Raw genomic sequence first — 16612 nt, forward strand, 5'->3', positions numbered from 1 at the left:
CTCGGTTGGGGGTCTAGCGCGCTGCTCCGCTATTCCCGCCTCTCCCGAGGCTCGCGCCCTCGGTGTAAGTATCTCGCGCTTTGCGGAGAGGGAGGAAGAGGGTCCACTGAAGCAAGGGAGGAGGCGGACAGGGCTTGGAAAAAGGGAAAAACCGCCCTCGCCGAGCGAGGAGCGCGGTCGACGGGCTGGAGTCTGCAGAAGACACGCCTCTATCCCTCACGCCCCTCGGGCTGCGGAAGTACTCTGGAGACTCCAGAGGCACTGAGGCGACAGGTGGACTACAATTCCCAGAAGGCAGCGCGGCCCCGCGCCTACAGCTCCCGGCAGCACCTGGGTACCAGGCCTTTTTCAGCTTGCTGCCGCCTAGGGCGAAACTACAGTTCCCAGGAGGCGTCGCGCGAAGCGGCTTGGAAGTGGGCAGCCTGGAAGTCACTCGGGCCACAGGAGCTGGCGGCGTCTCCAGCAAGCGGCGCGGATCTGGATACCGTGGTCGTGGGGCCCGCTGCGCGGGCAGCTGGGACGCCCAGGTATGTGGCTCCGGGTGCAGGGTCGGCCTCGCGCAAGGGTGGTGGGGAATCGGTGTCCCCTCGGACCCCGAGGGTCAGCGCGGGCGGGCGACTGGGCGGACGGCCGGGTGTGGGGACCGGTTGTTGGGGGCGGCGGCGGCGGCGGCGGCGGCGGGACTCTAGCCCTCTGGACCTGGCCGGTCTCTTGCCCGCATGCTTCAACTTTCCAGACGAGCTACCTGGCGCTGTTGCCGAAGAGCGTGGCATGGGAGTCGGGTAGCAGTGAGTTCGGGTCCTGGCTCTGCCACTCTGGAGGTGCGATATAGGGAAACCGCGCCGAACCTCAGTTTCCCCTTTCAGTCTAACCGGGGAAGAATAGTGTCTGTCTTTTGTTGGGAATTCTGTTGAAATGTTGAGATCTGGTGAATAAAGCATTTGGCACATAGAAGGCACTTATTACGTGTTTGCATTATTGTTAGCTCCCGAGAAATGGTGTGAAGGTATTATCCACCGAATGTGGTAAGTTGAGGGTGAGCCGAGTCCATAGTTAGCCTTCAATGCAGGGTGACTGCTGTTAACTGAAATTGTTTTGTTAAGAGCTTTGGTTTGGGAGGCAGAACCAAGTTCAACCATTAGGTTCTACCATTTACTAGCTGTGTGACCTTGAGCGACAGACTTCACTGCTCTGTGCCTTCGTTTCTCTGTCTATAAAATGGGATTTTAATAGCAGCCACCTCGTAGAGTCGTTTTGAGGATGCAGTGAGAATACCATTTGTGAAGTGCTTAGAGCAGCAGCTGGCACATAGTCAGCATTTAATAAATGGTACCATTTATTCAGCGTTTTCCCAGTTTCTCAGAGACCCCCCTGAGGGTGGGGCTCTGGCTGTAGTGTTGGTCTTCCAGGGGGCCAGACTCAAAACTGGTCTGGTTGACTTCTCCTGCAGCCTCAGGTTCCATCTATGTAAAATGGGGTAACAATATCAGCCTCAGAGGGTTGTAAGGATTTGCTGAGATTGTATTCCTAGTCCAGAGCCATCTCTCACTAAGTAGCAGCTCTTATATATTATAATTGTTCTTCTTCAATGTTCTCCATCTGGCCCAGAGACTGCCTGACTATGGTGGGATGTGACATGACAGCTCTGAGCTACCCCACATGTTCCCTCCCAGCCTCAGTGTCCCATCTGTGAAATGGTAGTGATAGGACATTTGTGCTAGGGTTGTTTTGATGATCCTAGGAGATAATTCATATTTAGTGTTCAGCACAGGGCCAGGTGCATAGTAAGCACTTAATAAACATGTCTTGTTTTTCTTGATAGGTCTTTGCTGCTTATGTTTGTATTTACAGGGCAGAGCAGGGACAAGGTTAATGTCTCCCCCCCCCCCACCGCCCCAATTTTTATTCACCAGAGGTTAAATTGTGGAACATACTGCAGTATAAGGGCCTGAGAAGAAATGGTACTGACTTGCTCTCAGCAGCCCCCTGCTCAGCTCTCACACACTCCTCCCCGCAAGCCAACACATTCACTCTAGGGCTTTATGTACTGTACCACTGCTGCCAGCACTTGACTCTGTCTCAAAGCCCTGTTAGCACCCTCAGCTCCAGTTCCAGATGTGGAGCCTGTGCTCCTTGATGTCCTCTGGTGACTGTCCCCTTGGGTACCATGAACTCAAAATGTTCAACCTAAACTCCTTTTCCTCTCAGACCCAGTAGTCACCATCTTGGCAAATGGGCCAAGCCAGAAACTTGGGATTTGCTCTTCTCCCCCAGGCTTCCCGGGTCTAATTGATTGGCAAGAAGGATGGAGCTGTCTTATTTCATAGCAACCATTTCATTGGCCCTTCTTGATCTCCCATCTTGTGGGCACTGAAATTCTCCCTTGGCCACTGAATATGGACTTTTCCAACAACGTTGAGTTGTTTCTTTCAAGTCACCAAGGATTGATGTATGTGAAACATTGTATTCACAGGGTGCCGAGAAGGCACTATGGACTTGGCCAGATTGCAATGGCCACAAGTCGGGAGTAAAGCCCTGGCTTTCAGGGGGCCCATTTCTACAGTTTTAGCCTGGCAAAGCTCGGCTGAGTCGCTAAATTTCTTTCTGAAAAGTTACACCGTGTCAGCGGCTTAGAATATCCTCTGTGGGAAGGGCCATCCTGAGCATTTTGGGAGGTAGCATACATACCAGGGAAGAGGCTGGGCAGGGAAATTCATTAGCTCTCTGTTTAGGGTGAGTCTGTTGTCAGATCTTTCATTGTAATTTCACTTGGAGATGGGAACCGGTGGTCTCAAATTTGTGCTGACCACTAAATTTGCCTAAGTGCTTTTTTATTATTTATTTATTTATTAAGTTAATTAATTAATCATTTATGGCCGCACCACAGGGCTTGCCAGGATCATAGTTCCCCAACCAGGGATCGAACCAGGGCCTGGGCAGTGAAAGCACCGAGTCCTAACCTGGACTGCCAGGGAATTCCCCCTAAGTGCTTTTTTAAATCTGAGGAAATAAAGCAATGGCTTAAAAAAATCTTGGTCTTAATTGTTAGTGACAACAGCATGTGGGTTTTTTAGCAGTCTGTGTGGAATGGTCAGAGTTAAACATGAGCCTGTTTTTCAGACATTGCAGTTGTTAGGCGGTAAATCAAAAATGGAATTTAGAACGTGCAGTGATTGGTGCCTTTTTTTCCCTGTAAAAGGTATTTTGCGGTTATATTTCAAACTTCGGTGTAAAAAAATGACACAGGTTATGATAACAGCTTAACCTTGTTATGTGTTTAATTCCCCAAATCTAAATTAAATGTCTGTATGTTTTAATAAAAGAATTGAACAGTCATTTCCTCTAAAGTAAAGGGTTTGTTTTTAGCTGTTAGAATCAGATGCTATTGGACCAGTTTGTGCATTTGTGCTTTCTTTAAGACTGACACTGCTGTTTTTTAGAACTGCTCTGGTCATGGCTTTATCTTGTGTGTGTGTGTGAATTGGTTGAATTTGGCTTTTCAAAAGTTATGCGGAGATATACATGCTCATAGTAACATGTCAATACAGAGATACGTAAGGAAGAAGATAGGTGCCACCCTCCACTCCAAAATCCCATCCGCCAAAGACAACCATTTATTCAGACAGTGAGTATTTACTGAGTATCCAGTGTCAGGTTTTGGAGATGTCTGAGAGAACAAAGTAGATTCTCTGCCCTTGGAAATTCGGGTAGATGCTCTCACTTACCTCTTTCTATACTTATATGGATATATGTATGCAAATATTGACTGTTTTCTTCCTTCTCCCTCACCACTCCCCAAAAAAGGAGGGATCAAGACACACATATTTGTAACTTGATTTTTTAAATATTTGATAGGGCCTATCTCTTCAAGTCATTACATACAGATCTGAATCACTCTTTTTTTTTTAAAAAAAATACTATTTATTTATTTGGCTGCACTGGGTCTTAGTTGCAGCATGCAGGATCTTTAGTTGCGGCGTGCGGAATCTTTTAGTTGCGACATGAGAACTCTTAGTTGCAGCATGTGGGATCTAGTTCCCCAACCAGGGATCGAACCCGGGCCCCCTGCATTGGGAGTGTGGCGTCTAAGCCACTGGACCGCCAGGGAAGTCCCTGACTCATTCTTTTTAACAGCTAGACACGCATTCTTCAGTGTGGACAGACCATGCTCCACACCACCGTCTCCCTATTGCTGGACATTTAAGTTGTTTCTGGGATTTCTTTTACATTCACAAACACACATCCAGTAAGCATTCTGGTACATAGTCAGTGTAGTGTAGTGGCTAAAAGCATAAACTCTGCATAGTGAACAAGACAGACAAGATCCTTGCTCTCCTAGGGTTTACATTCTAGCTGAGGGGACACACAATAAACAAGGAAACTTCAGGTGGTTTTAATTTCAGATGGAGGAAATAACAGGGTGGGGGGTATGGAGAGAGGGGTTGGGGCAGACTGGCGGTGGGGAAGGGATTTTTTTTTTAATGAAGTATGCTTTCCTCTTCAAATTTTTTTAATGTTTATATTTTATTTACTTATTTTTATGGCTGCATCCGGTCTTCGTTGCAGCACGCGGGCTCTTTGTTGCGGCACACAGACTCCCTAGTTGAGGCACGTGAGCTCAGTAGTTGCAGTGCGCTGGCTTAGTTGCCCCACAGCATGTGGGATCTTAGTTCCCCGACCAGGGATCGAACCCGAGACCCCTGCATTGGAAGGCAGATCCTTTACCAGTGGACCACCAGGGAAGTCCCAGGGATGGTTACTTTAGCTTGTGTGGCCCGGGAAGGCCTCCCAGGCCTTTCTGAAGGGGAGTCACGTGAGAAGAGGCACCAGCTGTGCCAGGAGCTGGGTGGAAAGACCATTTCCAGGCAGAGGGAACAGCAAGTGCAAAGGCTCAGATGTGAGAATGAGTTTGCTACAAAAACAGTATCGTGGCTGGAGAAGAGTGAATTCCCATTGTTTGAGTTCACACTACTTTAATTTTTGTAAAATAATAATGATGATGATAATAGCAGCTAACATTTCCTAGTACTTTACTCTGTACTTGGTGTTCTTCTAAGCATTTCACACTTTTCCTCAGTTAATCCTCACAAGAGTCCGGGATAGATAACTCACTTTACAGACGAGGAAGCTGACTCCAGGGTCCAGGCTCTTCCCCATATGCCAAACTCCTCTTCCCAGGCCCTCCTTAGCAGGCTGAGGCAAGTTTAAGAAGTGGATGCAGCATTTCCCTTCCATGTCGTTTGACATGCACAGCACTGTGGACTATATTTAGTACCTCATTCATGTGGCAGCAGGAGTGGTCTGGGGATGTGGCATCGTTTCCACTGACCGTGAGACACGATGGGGTCAGTTTCTGTTGGGATGTTTAATTGGTTGTTTCAAAACTGAAGGCCCTTGAGCAGAGCCTGTCCTCAAATAAAACAAGGTTGACTGCGTGGCTGCCACACCAGACGCAAGTTAGCAAGAAATGAGGTGCGGTGTCGAAGGAGCATGAACAAGGCGGTGTCCCATTTGGGTGAGCTTTGCAAGAGGACTTGGGCCAGCCAGGGAAAGAGTGTTTCTAAGCACCAGACCAGCCTTATGGACTGTTAAAGTATTAAAATACAGTCCAGTAATTAAGGTGGTGATGCCTGGCCCTGCAGGGGCTCTGGGACCCTGTTCCAGCCACCATGACTATGTCCATTTTGATTTGGTGTAGCTTTGACCTTAAGGGCTGTGCAGTATTTTGAATGAAGGGCAGGCCTGGTTAGATGTGAGGATGGCAGTGGTTGCTTTTAAGACCAGGAAAAGTATGGAGAGCATCTTTCATCCAGCCATCTGTGAAACATTTTTTTCTACCCAGCCTATGTGCCGGGTACCATGCTAGACACTGACAGTATGAAGTCAAATAAGAAGACTCTGGTTCTCAAGGGTCTGCACCAGTACTGTCCATTAGAAATATAATGCGAGCCACCAATGTGAGCCATATACATAATTTAAGATTTTATGGGGAATCACATTTAAAAGAGTAAAAAGAAACAGGAAATTGATTTTAATAATATATTTTATTTAATCCAAAATAGTATCATTTTGGACTTCCCTGGTAGTCCAGTGGTTAAGACTGTGCTTCCAGTGCAGAGGTCATGGGTTCGATACCTGGTCAGGGAACTAAGATCTGTGTGGCGTGGCCAAAAAACAAAAAGCCCCATCATTTCAACACGTAGTCAGTATAAAAATTATTGAGATACTTTACATTCTTTTTTTTTCACATTAAGTCTTCAAAATACAATGTGTGTTTTACACCTTCAGCATCTCCATTTGTACCGGCCACATCTCAAGTGCTCAGTAGCCACAGGTATTGGACAGTGTGGACCTAGGGTATGAGACTCATACCCTAGGTGATAGGTCAAAGATGCCATCCCTGTTTTATCTTGGTGAATAAGGGCAGATGAATGATGAAAGCATATTTATCATAGGCAGGGGTAGCTAAACTCACAGCTGTCATCATCAAAGGCACCTTCTGGGCCTGGCAGTGTGCTTGGCGTGTGTGACCTGTGTTGTGAGGTGGCAGGGACTCTCATCATCCCCTCTCTACAGATGAAGAAGCTGAGGTCTGGCAACGAGAGGCCACTTGCTCACGGTTAGGAAGTGATGGAGGCAGAATTTGAACTCAGGTGCGTACTCTTAAATCTCTTCAGTCTCTGTTGTATATGTTGTGTGCGTGTTTGTTTGAGGGTTTGAGGGATGGGGTCTGAGCTTTGAGCCACAAAAACCATAGGAAGGACTCATCACACAGAATGCATTCCCAGAGCTTGTCAGCATCGATCCTCGAGTTTTATTTACATTGGTGCTGGAGTGCTGGTTTAGACCTGAGTGACTGGCTGATCCCCTCCTTACGATGAGCTCGAGGTTTCCTGGGAACAGGCCTTTGCTTCCCAGGAAGGAGAAGGGTCTTTGGGCACTGAGGACGGTGGGCAGGGTGAGTGAAGGAAACGAGAAAAGGACGCAGCCTACTGAAGGCCCATTCTGAGCAAGCAGCTCGTTTGGGTGTGAAGCGTCTCTTCTCTTTTGTCTGCCTCCTGTGGGAGCTGTGTGGCCTTTTCCTGTGAGCTCAGCGATAGCAGAGTTTACCCAGTGTGTGAATCTTGCCCTTGCTGTGATCCAGAGGCATTGCTGGGTTGGGGGATAGCAGGAAGGGGACTCCTTCGTCTATGGGAGTCATTGTTCTAGACCTTTGATTACTCTCTTGGTTCAGGGCTCCCCATCTCAGGAGCAAGGAGTGCTTGTTTCTCCTACTCAGACAAGGCAGGTGCTGGAGATTCTGAGTCTGTTCATGTCCTCAGGTGGTTGACCTCGTGCCAGCCCCTGTTTCCAGGTGGTAATTCATGAGAGCTTTAACCTCGTAACCACCCTTATCTCCTACTGCTGGACAGTGCCTGGCATGTAAAAGATGCTCACTGAGTGTCTGTTGGCTGAATTATTAATACGACCCAGCATTCATTGAGCTCTTACTGTGTACAAGGCACTGCTCCGAGTGCTTTTCATGTAATAGCTCACTTAATCCTCAAAACTACTCCATGGTGTAGGTACTCTTATTATTCACATTTCCTACGTAAAGAAACTCAGATCTTGAGAAGTGCAAATCACAAAGCTGGTGAGTGTCAAAGTCAGGATTCAAATCCAGGCCAAGTCCAGGCTCTTAAACGCTCATTCTGCGGTCTGTCCGTGGACGACAGACAACCGAATGGGGTGGTCAAGCAAGACCACACTGACTAACTAGTCAGCCTCTCTATTCCACGTGTGGTCTCTGATCTCCTGGTCCAGGTAGCCCCGCAGCAAGTCTCAGGCCCCTTTGGGCCTGGAGGCTTGACCATCACTCTGGTTGTGGGGTTTTTCTGTGATTTTGGAACCAGCACTTCCCCTTTCTTTATTTTTTTATTTTTTTTTGGCCGTGTTGTGTGACATGTGGGGTCTTAGTTCCCTGACCAGGGATTGAACCTGCACCCCGCTGCCTTGGAAGCGCAGAGTCTTAACCCCTGGACTACCAGGGAAGTCACCCTTTTAAATAACAAAAACGCACTGGATATTTGACATTATTAAGGAATTCTTGTTAATTTTTTAGGTGTGATAATGATACTGTGGTTCTGCTTAAGAAAAAGTCCTTATCTTTAAGACTTATATTCTTTTTTTTATAAGTTTACATATTTTATTTTTGGCTGTGTTGTGTCTTTGTTGTGGCGCACGGGCTTCTCATTGCGGTGGCTTCTCTTGTTGTGGAGCACGAGCTCTAGGTGCACGGGCTTTGGTAGTTGTGGCACACAGGCTCAGTAGTTGTGGCTCGCGGGCTCTAGAGTGCAGGCTCAGTAGTTGTGGTGCACAGGCTTAGCTGCTCTGCAGCATGTGGGATCTTCCCAGACCAGGGCTCGAGCCCGTGTCCCCTGCATTGGCAGGCGGATTCTTAACCACTGCGCCACCAGGGAAGCCAAGACTTATATTCTGAAATACCTATGAACTGTTAAAGACATCTGAGATTTGCTTCAAAATAATATGGATGGGCAGGGAGTGGAGGGGGCCAAGTGTATGGATGAGTAAAGAGATAAAGAAAGATTGGCCATGAGGTGATTCTGTTGAAGCTGGATGGAGGAGGTTTATTATACTCTTCTTTTCACCTTTGTGTGCTTGAAACATCTCACCATGAAAAGTTAGAAGCACGTGTAACAAATTTCACTCAGCGTTTGTGTGTTTCAAGCTCGAGTGTAGTATGGAGGAATTCCCTGCCTCTGCCCAGTTCACTTATATGATAAAAAGGAATTTTGTTTTTTCTTTTCATCATACGAGTCAATACTTGGCTCAGAGCTTTGGAAACCCCTTTGGTAAAGCAGCATCCGGCCACAGCGAGGGCATCAGTGAGCCTGCAGAGGCCACACGCTTCCCCAGCTGCTCTGAGCACTGACCACGAGGGTGCTGGTTCTCTGAGTCAGTTTGCAGAAGTCTCTCTTCCCTGAGATCTGGTTCCCTCCAGCACCTGACCGTGGGGCGCCTCCCACATTTTTTCCAAAGACGTGTTCCAGCAGGAGGCCTCAGATCCTCCTCCCATCCTCCCCTCAGGACAGCCGTGCACAGATCCTTCCTCTGATGTGTCTTTGTCAGGGCCCCACATGGAACCAGAATCCAGCATTTGGTTTGCCTCCAGCCCTGCAGCGGGAGGCAGGGAAAGTGCCCCCTTTCAGTTCTGACTTTTGACTTTTGACAAAGCTGCAAGATGCAGCATGTGCCGGTGCTGCGGACCTGATGATATTTCTCATCAAGACAGCAGATAAAACTCCTTGACAACAATCGTTCACTCCGCCCCACTTCACATCAAGCAGAGACTCCTGTTGCATTTGTTCTTTTGGGGTCTCTAACTGAACAGCAAGTCAGTGCGGGGCAGAAATCCTTGTGCGAAAGTGGCAGGAAAAGAGGGCACCCTCATTTGGGGGTTTCTGCTCGAGGTTTGCTTGCTAGATGGGTAGCAATGGTTGATGTGAACAGGAGCTCGGCACTGATCCTGCCCGAGGCTGGCGGCATTTGTTCTGATGCTTAGCTCTTTATACCACGCGGGGAGGAAGGCAGGCGGAGTCCTGCAGCCCCTCCGGCTCCCTCAAGCATCTGCCTCCAGCACCTTCATCAGTTCTGCCTTTACTTTTCCTTCACAGACTCTGAGGTGCGTCCAGCATGGAGAGAACATTAGTATCACTGTCACCAGTTTAGGCAGCTTGCTTTTTCCGGGTTTCCCAGTATAGACCTGGCACATGTTGGATCTGAGGGTGGCAAACCCCAAACACTGACACCAATTCTGAGTTTTTATTTATTTATTTATTTTTATGTTATTTTGGCTGCGCTGGGTCTTTGTCGTGGTGTGCAGGCTCTTCGCTATGGTGCATGGGCTCTAGAGAGCCGGGCTCAGTAGTTGCGGCGCGTGGGCTTAGTTGCCCCGTGGCATGTGGGATCTTAGTTCCCTGACCAGGGATCGAACCTGTGTCCCCTGCATTGGAAAGCGGATTCTTAACCACTGGACCAGCAGGGAAGTCCCTGACTTTTAAACTTACTCATTCAACAGGTATTCACCCAGCTGAATGCTCTTCTAGGTACTAGGTTTATAGCAGTGAGCAAGGCAGACATGGCTTCTCCCCTTCCGGGGCTCTCATTCAAGTGGGGAATTCAGACAGTAGACAGGTAAACAAGATGTATACTGTGTTAGATGGTAATGAATGCTAAGCAGAAAAAAGAAAGGGGATGTGAGGTATTAGGGTGGAGGGTGTTTAAATTTTAGACAGGGTGGCCAGGGATGGCCTCCCTGGGAGGTGGCTTGAGTTCATGCCCAAAGGAGGTGAGGCAGTGTGAGCAGTGGAGGTTTCTGGGCAGAGGGAGCAGCCAGTGCAAAGGCCCTGAGACAGTGGCTAAGAGCAGAGTGGAGGAGGGTAGAGTGGGAGGGCATGAGGGCGGAGAGGTGTCGGGTTTGCATCCAGCGCAGCCTTGTCTTTTCTCTGAGATGGGCCATATTGCAGGGTTGATTGAGTTATTGAGAAAGTTGTCAGTTGGTATGCCTTTGGCTGCAAACGATAGTTAATAGTAACAACAGCAGCAGCAAATAGGTCATTTATACAATGTCTGCTGTATGCTAAGCACTGTGCTCGGCGCTTCCCACAAAGTGACTCATTTAAGCCTCCCAACAACGCTGTAGGTATGTTTATTATTCCCCTTTTGCAGATGAGGCAACTAAATTTCAATAACTTGCCCAACAGCTAGACAGTGGTGGTGACAGGATTTGGATCCCAGGAACCTGACTCCAGAGGCCACACTCTCAACATTTTATCACTTTGTGCTACTCAAACCTGAGCAGGCTCCGGAGTCCCCTGGAGGGCTTGTTAAAACACATTGCCGGGCCCCACCCAGTGTCTCTGATTCAGTAGGTCTGGCTTGAGAATTTGCATTTCTAACAAGTCCCCCGGTGATACTGGTGCTCCTGGGCCTGGGAGCACATTTTGAGAACTGCTGATCTACTATAATTAGGAAGCCCAAGTGAAACTGGCCTGAAATCAGGAGTTTACGATCTGTAACAAGCCCATAGATAGGCAGCACCAGGGTAGAATAATTAAGCAGTTCCACAATGCCTGTAAGAAGCCCAGCCCTCTCTACCATCCTTGGTGTGTCTTCTGTGTCCTCAGGATGTCCTCGTGGCCACAGGATGACTGTCACAGCTCCGGTCATCACACCCTGACAAGGCTATATCCAGCAGCAGAAAGAGGGCATCTCTCACTGTGTCTCTCTTAGGAGCATGGAAACCTTTCAAAGACGCCCCGCCTCCCGGATTCCCCTCATATCTCATTGGCGAGCATTGTGACACATGACCATGCTTGGGCAAATCACAGGCGAGGGCCAATCAGGATTTACTGTCCCCGCTGGGGCTAAAACCATCCTTACCTGAAGCACAGGACTGCCGGGAAGAGTGCTGCTACAGGAATAAAATTGGAGGACTATTTAGGAAAAGACTGGGAGAGGGGTATGGATATTGGGTAGGCAAACAATTGGATCTGCTACAGAAGTTAGGGAAACAAAGTGGAAGCATAGTACCTATATGTTTTTGTGTCATTGTCCTTACCAACTTCATTTTGTAATTACCTGATTCAGGACATAGCTTTTTGTTCTCTAATCATTTCTACCTCCAAGAATGTGTATATAGGGCTTCCCTGGTGGCGCAGTGGTTGAGAGTCCGCCTGCCGATGCGGGGGACACGGGTTCGTGCCCCGGTCCAGGAAGATCCCACATGCCGTGGAGTGGCTGGGCCCGTGAGCCATGGCCTCTGAGCCTGTGCGTCCAGAGCCTGTGCTCCCCAACAGGAGAGGCCACGACAGTGAGAGGTCTGCGTACCGCAAAAAAAAAAAAAAAAAAAGAATGTAGCCCCTCTGGGCATATACCCAGAGAAAACCATAATTCAAAAAGACACATCTACCTCAATGTTCATTGCAGCACTGTTTACAATAGCCAGGTCATGGAAGCAACCTAAATGCCCATTGACAGACAAATGGATAAAGAAGATGTGGTACATATATACAATTGAATATTAGTCAGCCATAAAAAGGAATGAAATTGGGTCATTTGTAGAGACATGGATGGGCCTAGAGACTCTCATACAGAGTGAAGTAAGTCAGAAAGAGAAAAACAAATATTGTATATTAACACATATATGTGGAATCTAGAAAAATGGTACAGATGAACCAGTTTGCAAGGCAGAAATAGAGACACAGACGTAGAGAACAAACGTATGGATACTAAGGGGGAAAAGTGGCAGGGGTGGTGGTGGTGGTAGGATGAATTGGGAGATTGAGATTGACATATATACACTAATATGTATAAAATAGATAACTAATAACCTGCTGTATAAAAAAGTAAAATAAAAATTTTAAAAATGGCAAAAAAAATTTTTTTCTTGGAATTAAAAAAAAAGAATGTGGCCTCTGCTATTAACATATTAAATGTGACATTAATTGAACAGTTATAATTTAATAATCCCACCCTCTCCTCCCAACAACACGTGAAAGTGACCGTTCCTTTTGCAGACTGACATTTCCTGTGGGTGCCTGTTGCTACTGCTTATGGACCCAGTGTAAAGCCGTTGCCCTGCAGGACTGCCGAGGGACTGAGGAATGAAGCGCAGGTTGTGGAGCCAGACTACTTGGGCGTAAGTCCTGGTTCCATCTCAGGCTCCCATGTGACCTTGGGCAAGCCACGAGCCTTGCAGTGCCTCAGGTTCCATATCTTTAAGGTGGTAATGGTACTGTCCTCCTAGGTTGTTGAGAGAGTTCAGTGCATTCAGGCACGTAAAGCATTTAGAGCACTGCCGCGCGCCGGGCCCACAGTGACTGCTCAGTACACGTGCTATATCTGTTGTTCCTTCAATATTTTGTGCCAGTTTACTCACAGGGAACTGTTAGCTCCCTGAGGGCAGGGTTTATGTGGTTTTTGTTTATCACTGTGTCCTAGTGCAGGACTCAGAGTAGATGTTTTGTATATTTTTTCTGTGGACGAAAGGAAGGGCAGTGTCGGTTTTTTGTTTTTTTTTTCATTCCCTTCAGCTGCCCAGAATTTAAACTCCGTGACTATAATTACCCCGTTTTGAAGATAAAAGCTGAACCTGATTGAATCTGAGGGCAGCATGTGATAACTGCAGCTGGTATTTATTGAGCATTTTTGTGCGTTAGGGCTAAGCGCTCACTCTAAGCTCTCACTGATACCCCACGCTCACCCCATTTTACGGATGAGGAAACTGAGGCCCAGTTGGGGGGACCTGTCTTTCCTCTTGAGAGGAGATGTAGTGCAGCGGTTAACAACTGGAAACCCAGAGTTGCTCTGCTTGGCTTGACCCTCTGCCCCACCACTTTCTTGCTGGGTGACCTTTAGCCTGTGACTTCTCTGTTCTTGAACTTTCTCTTATGTAAAATAGGAATGCTAATAGTGCTGACTTAGAGGGTGGCTGTGAGGGTTGGGGGAGGTAATTCACGTGAGGTGCTCAGAACAGTGTTTGTGCAGAGTGAGCGTGGGTGGCAGGGTGCGGGGAGGGGGTTGGGGTTCTGGGGGCTGTTACTGTTAGGCAGAACCGTTCCATTGTGCTTCCCAAGCTGGCTGGAGGAGTCCAACAGCAGTGCTTAATCCTTAAGCGACGCTGCTCCTGCGAGCTAGCTCCCCCATCTGCACGGGGAAAGGAGCCCACCTTTGGTTTGTGCGGCTGTGAATGAAGCGGGCAAGCCCAGGGCAGGCGATGCTGTGGGCGCCGATCCAGCCCCGGCTCTGTCAGCGAACAGGTGGCCCGTTCCTGGATCCAAGGTAACCGACCAGCCGCCTTTGTTACCTTGAGCTTTCACTTAAGCCCATTCAGGCTCCTCAGACCACGTGCCTGATGAGTAAGGAGTCCTTTTATTTCCCGCCGGCACAGGGACCCTTGGCAAAACAGCCCTCTTTGGGAACTCGCCTGTTCGCAGAGACCAGCCATCTCTCGGGGAACTCCGGTGGCTGGCGTGTTGTTCTCGCGGCTGTTGAGTAAGTCGCTGTTAGAAGCCGGCACGGCAGGTTCCCGCTTCCGCATTCCAGACACCCAGAGCGGGCTTGGGGGAGGCACCACCCACCCAACGGGGAGGGCGAGGGCGGGACGGCCTGCTGAGCGCAGGCAGGTGGCCTTGGCCTGGACGGGACTGGGGCCGAGAGCCTGGAGCTCCCCTCATAGTCACCTGCCTACTTTGTGATCCAGGCTGTGCTCGGGACATCTTTCAGGTGAGTGGTGTTTGTTAAGTTTGGTAGTGACTTGTAGAGGAGAGGAAGTTAATAGTGTGTTTTCTCCTTTCGGGAATTAGACCTGTGGTTTTTTGGTTTTCTTTTTCCCTCCTCTCCCATGAAATGTTTACCTGTCTGCTGCTAACTGTGAAGAAAGGGTGGACGGAGCGTTGAGGGAGTGAGAAGGAAATGGGGGACATTTCTCCCTGGAGAAGGCATCGTGAATGTTGAGCTCCTAGGGGATGCAAACTTATGTACCAGTGGGGCATCCCAGCCTGGTACAGATGAGCTGTGTGGTCTCAGGAGAGTTCCTTTCCCTCTCAGTTTCCTCATCCGATGAAGTGAGAAGTAGCAGTACCCACTCACCTTTCCAATGAATCACCTATGTAAAGTGCTCACAGCCTGGGCACAGAGTGGTGCACAGTGTCAGCTATTCCCGCCCCCAGCCCCCCAAAATTCCCTGTCTGACCTTGTCTCTGACTTCTCAACTGCTGCTGGCTGTACTCCAGCTACACTGGCCTCCTGCTGTTCCTGCCTCAGGGCCTTTGCCCTGGCTGTTCCCTCTGCCTGGAACACTTCCTTGGTATCCCCAAAGCTCCCACCCGCTTCGGGTCTCTGCTCAAATGTCACCTTCTCAGTGAGGCCTCTCTTCTCGTTAAATAGCACCTTCTCCATCACACTCTGGCCCTTTACTCTGCTTTAGTTTTCTTCATGGCATGACCACTTGATATGTTTATTATCCCCTCCTCCCCCACTGTAGGCTCCAGGAAAGCACAGGTACTTCTGTCTCTCCTTGTAGAACAGTTCCTGGCATGTGGTAGGTGTGGGATAAACTGTTTTATGAGTGAATTTATGATGGCGTCCGAGCAAAGGTGGCTGTTCCTATCTGGGTTTTGAGGAGAAAGTCAACACATCCTCAGATCTGCAACTGAGGGTGGGTGGGGCGGTAGTGTGCACACACACACCCCCTTGGTCACCCAGTGGTCCTCTGGCCTCCCTGCAGTGTCCGGCCCTCTGACTTCCCGTCTCTCAGCCTCTCCCGTCTGTGCAGCCTGGGCCCTGGCAGCGGCATGGGTGCATGTGGCATGGAACAGACGGCCTTGGCCCTAGTGAGTGCAGAGGATGTGTGCAGGTTAGTTCAGGTGAGGAAGGCTTTATCAAAGACACCACACACACACACACACACACACACACACACACACACACACACCCGTGTATATGGAAAGCCGACTTTATTATCAGGCCCTCTTGAGTGTTCCTGCAGTAGTGGGGGTCAGGGAATGCCTTGGAAATAAGAATTAACTGTCCAGGCAGAGTTTATCGGTCTCCCCTGCTTTAAAAGGCAGTAATTCTTGCTCTGGGGCTGAACAGGTTTTAACTAAATGGTGAACCTCCAAGAGTCTGTGTAATAGCTGACACCTCCTCATCTGTTTCCTCCCGGTGTCAGCAATCGATTCTGTAAAAATATCTTGGGCAGGGCTTCCCAAAGCTCCACAGAGCGAGCTCAGCAGCCCTCTCGGGTTTCTCCCAACAGCATGAGGTACTGAGGGACTGAGGTGTGTGCTGCCTTCACGCACATCAGCACACCTCAGTGCCTGCTGCTGCTAGAAGAATGTGCAGAGTCTCAGAGGAGCAGCGCCTACAACATCTGACTGCGTCCTTTGAGCTCCAAGTGCAGTGGTTTTGGAGTTGTGTCGGGGACCCTCTTGCATATAATGTTCAAGTCTCAGCACTGCCCGAGCTCTAGGCATAGCACTTATCTTCACTAAACCTCGGTTTCCTTATCTGGAAAATGGGAATAATTAATAGTACCCGCCTTAAATGAGAAGTTAAAAGTGAGATGGGGTGACCTAGTTAGCAGTGCGTCTAGTGCATTGAGCACTCACTAAATGGGGAGAATAATTATTTTTATGAATTGGTTTCAAGCCCTTTAAAATTTTTTCCAGTCCCTTTTTTGTGGGCTCCTCTCTACCCCACCCCCATGTCAAGCATCTTCCCACAATCCTTCACCCTTGGGAACAATCAAGTACTGTATGTGTCTTTCTACATAATTTTCCATGGTTATATAATCCTATGGGGGAAATATTATCCTATAAGGGATAATATTGCTGTCAATTTCCCACATTTTGCTTTTCTTACATGGCAGTACTGTGTGGAAATGCCTCCAGGTTCTCAGGGAAATACTTGAATTTGCTCTTTTTAAGTGCTGTGTAACACATGGAGGTGTGGGTGTACCATAATTTCTTTGACCTGGCTGTTACTAATGTGCATTCCCTTTGTTTCTAGTTGTTTTTTTCCCTCCAAATTATTATTTTTATTGATAGCT

At 48.5% G+C, this 16612-nt stretch overlaps 1 protein-coding gene across 1 annotated transcript in view; it reads left to right on the top strand.

The window, feature by feature from the left end:
* The first annotated feature begins 415 nt into the window (after positions 1-415).
* The window catches only part of SIPA1L3 (signal induced proliferation associated 1 like 3), a 235551-nt gene continuing 219354 nt past the window's right edge, over positions 416-16612 (top strand). Inside the window, exon 1 of the mRNA XM_082862975.1 lies at positions 416-527. The gene's annotated coding sequence lies outside the window, so the exon portion shown is untranslated. The remainder of the gene's footprint in view (positions 528-16612) is intronic.

The sequence above is a fragment of the Leucopleurus acutus genome, assembly GCF_964270905.1.
Source record: "Leucopleurus acutus genome assembly, chromosome: 20".
In the NCBI taxonomy this organism is placed as follows: domain Eukaryota; kingdom Metazoa; phylum Chordata; class Mammalia; order Artiodactyla; family Delphinidae; genus Leucopleurus; species Leucopleurus acutus.